Below are 6438 nucleotides of genomic sequence, written 5' to 3' on the forward strand. Positions count from 1 at the left end.
AGTGTAACTTAAACTAACTGGAGTGTGTGCATCAGATAGCATTGGACAAAAGTCCATAACATTAAGACAATTTATGTACTTAAATAAGCTAGCGCTACACATAAAATAATCAACAGTACTAACTCCCTTACAGGTTGGTTTACCTAATATATCAACATTTGTACGGCCATTCATGATATAAATATTATTTAACAATAGAAAATCGATAAGCCTACATCCATATTCCTGAATGGGCGTATTTTGTGCAATGATTATCATAATTAATTGGAGGATATCACAATTATGGAAAAATGAATATTAATGAGGAAAACAACAATAATTCAGTATGAAATAGTATTTCATTAGAGTAAACAACAAAACAATTTATAAATAATTTTCGTTTGTTGTAATTCTGAATGTTGTTCATTATTGAGTGTAGTCTCGATCATCTAGACGCTCGAATATCACCCGAGTTTTACTTTCCATTTATATTGTAGTACACATATACGTATAAAATGAAATGAAAACGACAAATTAAAAGCATAAAACAATATTTATTTTTTATTTTATTGATAAGGTACAGAATGACACTCTTATTTAAAGATGAAAGAGGTATAACGCGCATGCGTGTAAAATGGCGGTTGGAAAATTCGAGCAGTGATAAAAAATGGATTTCTTTATTGTTTTATGAAGGATATAATTATTTAAACTAAATCAAGTGTATCTCTATGGACTTATTAAGCACTTTTAATGACAAGGAAACGAAAAAATCAAAAGCTTCGCCAGGAGAACAACGACAAGAGACTCCAAGTAAAAGGCGGGAACAAAAACGAAAACAAACAATGGACATTATCAATAATAAAAGCAATGACAAAGGTCAGGGTAGTAACAGTGGTATTACAAATAGCCAATATCAACTACCGCAGACCCCACAGGCACAGTATTGCAGCCCGGGTTACATGTACCCATAAATACAAGAAATACAAAGCATGGATAGAAAGATCAATGATCTTGAGAGCAAGGTGCGTGACATCGAGCGGTCACAAATTTGACAGCCAAACCTTATCCGAAATAAGTAAACAACATAAAGACTTAAATACACTGAAATCTGAGATATTAGATCTAAAATGCCGCAGTATGCGTGACAATTTATTGTTCCACAAAATTCCTGAGGAAAAAGATGAAATCTGCGAGCAAAAGATACTACAGTTTATTCAAGAAAAGCTTAAAATAGACAATGCAATAGAAGTAATACATCTGCAGACAGCGCATCGGATCGGTCCCTACCAAGGCGATAAGACCCGGCCGATTGTGGCCAAGTTCTCCGACTTCCCTGATCGTGAGAAAGTTCGTCGGGCGGCGAAGGAACTAAAACAGTACGGGATCTCGGAACAGTTTCCTAAGCAGGTTGTGGAGCAGCGCCGGAAACAGGTTCCCATCATGCTCCAGGCCCGGAGTAGTGTTAGGCAGAAGAAGTGTGACAAAAGATATATTCATACTATGTATGTGTGACATCTTTAATAATATACTAAAAATAGAGTAAATCAAGTTCAAATGTATAAATAATAGAACTATGTTCCAGATGATGTTATTAGTCCAACATATGTCTTTGGTAATGAGTTTCCGTGCATATTATGTTCTAAGGAAGTAAGGCCGCGACAACATGCTGTGAAATGTGATACCTGCCATCGCTGGCAACACCGCATTTGCGGAACAGGTAAGACTTTGAAATAATACATATTGTAAAACCTGATGGACAATTGATGAGGATTTTATTTTTTAAGTAAGCTAAGTACTTGTATATTGGAAGTAAGTATATTGCAGTAAAAGGTTTACTATAAAAGCTTTAACGGTATACGTCGTTTATGAATTGCCAATATATGTATAGCTGAATAGGTATGTTGCGTTCAATTTTAGTTTTTAAGTAAGCTAAGTACTTGTATATTGGAATTAAGAATATTGCAGTAAAAGGCTTAATAAACAGGCTTTTACGGTATACCTCGTTTATAAATTGCCAATATATGTATAGCTGAACAAGTATATTGCGTTACCCAATGTATTTTTGAACCATGTAAAAAATCACTATTCACTTCAATGTAGATATATCATAAAAAGACGTATGTATAATGTAGAGAAATATTACAATTCCTGTATTGGTATTGTTTATTGGGTGTTTATTTTAAGTCCCTATGACATGTATGCCATAGGGACCATTGACACGCATTTCACACATTTCAGTAAAGGTGTTAATATTTGACTGTATGGTATATGGTCACCTTGGAGATATGTGGTAAGTTATACACAAAACAACATGTTTAAGAAAATTTTGATAATGTATTTTAATCTCGCGAAAATGTTTTATTCAGGAATTTCCCTTGCTACGTATCTGGAGGCAGCAAAGAATGAAGCGAAAAACTCCATAAGTCCAATAAAATCAAACAACGTTAGATATAACACATTTAATGCACGTTTTGCAGGTAAAACAGACATCGCGTGAAACCGGCCGGCAATGACGATTGCGGAAGAAGTTCTTCTCGTGCCCCAGACGACGTGGCACGTCTAAAGAAATCTTTGTTGAAGCGGGCTGCCAACCGTGTATCTCCAACGCCAGTCTTTTATTTCCAAGACGGAAAAGTTAAATAGGATTGGTTTGATGCTGAATGTAAACACAAATATGACGTGTATTAAAACGCTGTATGCCAATTTAACCTTACATTTTCGGATACTGATCGAACTTCGCTGTATATGGCAAAAAAAGATTATAAGTGTCAGTGTCGGAGGTAAAAAAAATCATTCAACTTTATACGTAGTCGTAAAATGAACGATTTAAGAAGGAAGTCTCCGAGGGAGTTTTGGAAAATATTTAAAAACGGAAAAGAAGCAAATAATGGTGGTACTATTTCTAATGAGGAATTTCAAACTTTCTTCAGTAATCTTATTTCAGGTGGTGATTTCAGAGGCGAGGAAGAATATAATGATCTTATTGGGGAATTTGATTCTGGTTTAGACCATAACTCTACTTTCGAGTCATTAGATGTGCCTATTTCAGATGATGACATTTTGAAAGCTATCAAAAAGTTAGGTTCGAATAAGGCAACCTCTATTGACAACGTTTTATATGAGTATTTTAAGGTATCAGTACCACACATTATTAGACCATTGAAATCCTTTTTTAATCATATGATAAACACGAAATCGTTCCCTCGATCATGGGCAACTGGTATTGTTATTCCAATCTACAAAAAGGGAAACCAATCAGACCCTAACAATTACAGGGGGATAACTCTTTCTAGCTGTTTTTTTTCAAAATTATTTACTATCGTACTAAATGAAAGGCTGAAATTGTGGGCTGAAGAAAATAGTATTTTAACAGATGCTCAGTTTGGTTTTTAAAATAAGTATAGTACTGTTGATCCTGTCTTTATTTTGCATTCGTTGATTTAAGAACATTTTGAAAGAAAAAAAGAAGCTGTTTTGCTGTTTAATTGATTATAAAAAAGCTTATGATTGCATTGATAGAAGTAGGCTTTGGTATAAGTATATAAAATTGGGAATCGACGGTAAAATTTTGTCCATTGTTCGATCTATGTATAGCGAGGTGAAACTTTGTGTAAAAAATCTGGGATCATTGTCATCTTTTTTCAACAGTAGCCTTGGCTTATTTCAAGGGGAGATAACCTCTCCGACATTTTGCTCACTTTTCTTGAACGATATTGAAATGCATTTGCAAGAAAATGTAATTGACGACATTACTGTCGACCAAATTTCAATATATCTTCTGTTATTTGCAGACGATGCTGTTATTGTTTCAGAGACAAAGGATGGTTTGCAGAACTCTTTAAATAGTTTATATTCATATTGTCATAAATGGATCCTCACGGTTAACATTGATAAAACTAAGGTTATGGTGTTTAGGAAAGGTGGTAGGTTGGGCAATAATGATAAATGGTTTTATAATAATCAGGAAGTTGAAATTGTTGGATCTTTGAATTATCTAGGTGTTGTTTTTACCAGTGGCTTTTATTCAAGCTGCAAAAACACTTGCAGGAAAGGGGTTGCGATCACTGCATGCACTTATTGGGCTGGTTCGTTATATTAAAGTTCCAATTAAGGTATTAGCCATGTAATACAACTCGGGAAACATCGGGTAACATCGACATATATCGCCACTCGCCGTAACAGATCGCGACGAACATCGGGCGTATTCGGCCTGTACCGGATGTTGCTATTTTTAGAAACAGAAAGTATTTCCAGACTATTCATAGGTCAATAATGGAATTTCTACATCGTAGGATTTGGAAACATTGTGATGTTTTTCTCATGAATATACGTTTAAAATAAATAAACACTAAAAGTACACGCTGACAGTTGATTACGATATATCTAACAATTTGAGTCATTACAGTTAAACATGGATTATAAGTGAAATATACGCGTAAGAGAAGATTTTCTCTCGAAAAAACGAACTGTCAACACGGCATGGAACTGGGATATTCGTATCAAAGGGCTCTGAATGTAAGTATCCTTGAGCAGTTTTATACGTTGATGTGTTCAAAAACGTTTTTTATAATTTATCTTTGGAATGCTTAAATCATTTTTATTAGCTAAATGTTTAGACAGCATGTTCATATTTTACATGTACTTATGTACATGTTACATATTTTTATATGTACTTATGTACATAACTTACGTTTAAGATATAATATGAGTATGTAATCTTTAAATTGATTGTTTTATCTTAGAAAAATATTAGACTTAAAATTTTGTTTAAAAATGATGTGTTTTGGTACGTGACCTATTTCTAACATACCACAATACATGTACATACCCGTTATTTGTTTGCAAAATGCATATTTTCAAAATTAACCTGTGAAAAAAAGTTGTATGTGGTTTGGGGCTTGAAACCGCATCTGCTAGGACACTATTGACATTCATTGGCTTGGTGTAGGTCTCGTTAAAACCCCATACTGTTGTGAATCATTATCAACCATATGCACAACAACTACACATTTGTGCCTACCAACCCTTACTCTTGGCTAAAACAGATATTAGTGCAAAATGTATAATACTTTTGCATTTGTATTTTACGGTGGTAGTTTCTGCTGGTTGATAATCAGAAGTCTAATTTCTTCCAGGCAGGAAAATGACTGAATATTACTTAGTCAACAACACTGGGTTATGAAGAATTCCAGCCTGCATTAAATACTATGTTGGATCCTTGAGAGCGGATTTGACAGCCATGTCCATCCACAAGGCAGTCGCATCTGATCGAGATGATGTGAGTATTTCATATAAAACATATTTGACTTGGTTTTTGTTTTTATAAACCTACTGTATTCAATAATCAAGTGGTGGTGGTGGTGGTGGTGGTGGTGGTGGTCAAGTGGTGGTGGTGGTGGTGGTGGTGATGATGATGATGATGATGATGATGATGATGATGATGATGATGATGATGAATTTTATTGATAAATTTAATAATTTTCTTTATATATATACATGTATGTATCAGCTTGTTGTTGTTTTTTCAAAATAATGTCGAGAAATATTAAACTGTTTATATTTTATTTTGTACATGTATGGCAGTATTATTATCTATACTAATTAGTTAGAAAGGCTTTAACGTACAACTTTTTTCCTTTACAGCACTAAACATTCTTGATGGGTAAAGTACCTGAAGGGGCATGAAAACCAAATCAGCATTGACTCAGCATTGAGTAGTTATCATCTGTGCACACACTTCAAGTACAAAGCATGGGAACAGACCAAACTTCAAATGTTGAAGAGTGAAGAATTATTGTTAATTAAACTAATTGTTAGAATACCAATGACAAAATAAAACAGATATACATCAAATTACCCACAGAGATTGTTTACATATTATAATATTAAAAAACAACAACATTAGTTGAGAACTTTCACTCTGATATTTTTGGAGGGGCGAGCCCACTTAGTGTTCTTGTTTTTTCACATATTTTAGTTTAAAAGTACACTCATTTGTTTTAAACTTTGTATTCTGAATTAGTATCATAAGTAAAATTCATTTATTTGAAAGAGTACATTTTATGAATAAGTCCAATTAAGCTTTATAATTTTTTACAAAAAAAGGTTGATTTTTAAGTATTTTATTAGCTATAAAAAATGTATGGTAACATGACATTATGTATATTTTCTTCAAAACTGGACGGTAAACTATCATAAATTGTCTTTTAAATTGTTCAATAGACATCATAGATAATATCTAAAATGATTTCAGCAGCTTGCCTTATAGTTAAATATTTTTTATGAATTTTATAAAACTGCTATATATTTTCAAACATCGAAAAACTGCTCTTTTCCGAAGAATCATAAGATCAATCAAAATGATTTTTTCCATGTGCATCAATAATGTGTTCGTTTGAACTTTAGTTTTCTGTTAACTGAAGTTTATTTTACCAGAAACTGTTGTGTTTATTTCATAAT

The 6438-nt window shown here is 33.2% G+C and overlaps 1 long non-coding RNA gene across 1 annotated transcript; it reads left to right on the plus strand.

Moving 5' to 3' along the window:
• The first annotated feature begins 4424 nt into the window (after positions 1-4424).
• On the plus strand, positions 4425-5737 carry LOC128219575 (uncharacterized). The gene is made up of 3 exons (XR_008258585.1): positions 4425-4494; positions 5115-5257; positions 5623-5737. It is a non-coding gene; the product is annotated as an uncharacterized LOC128219575 (long non-coding RNA).
• The last annotated feature ends 701 nt before the right edge of the window (positions 5738-6438 follow it).

The sequence above is a fragment of the Mya arenaria genome, chromosome 15 (assembly GCF_026914265.1).
Source record: "Mya arenaria isolate MELC-2E11 chromosome 15, ASM2691426v1".
Classification (NCBI taxonomy): Eukaryota; Metazoa; Mollusca; class Bivalvia; order Myida; family Myidae; genus Mya; species Mya arenaria.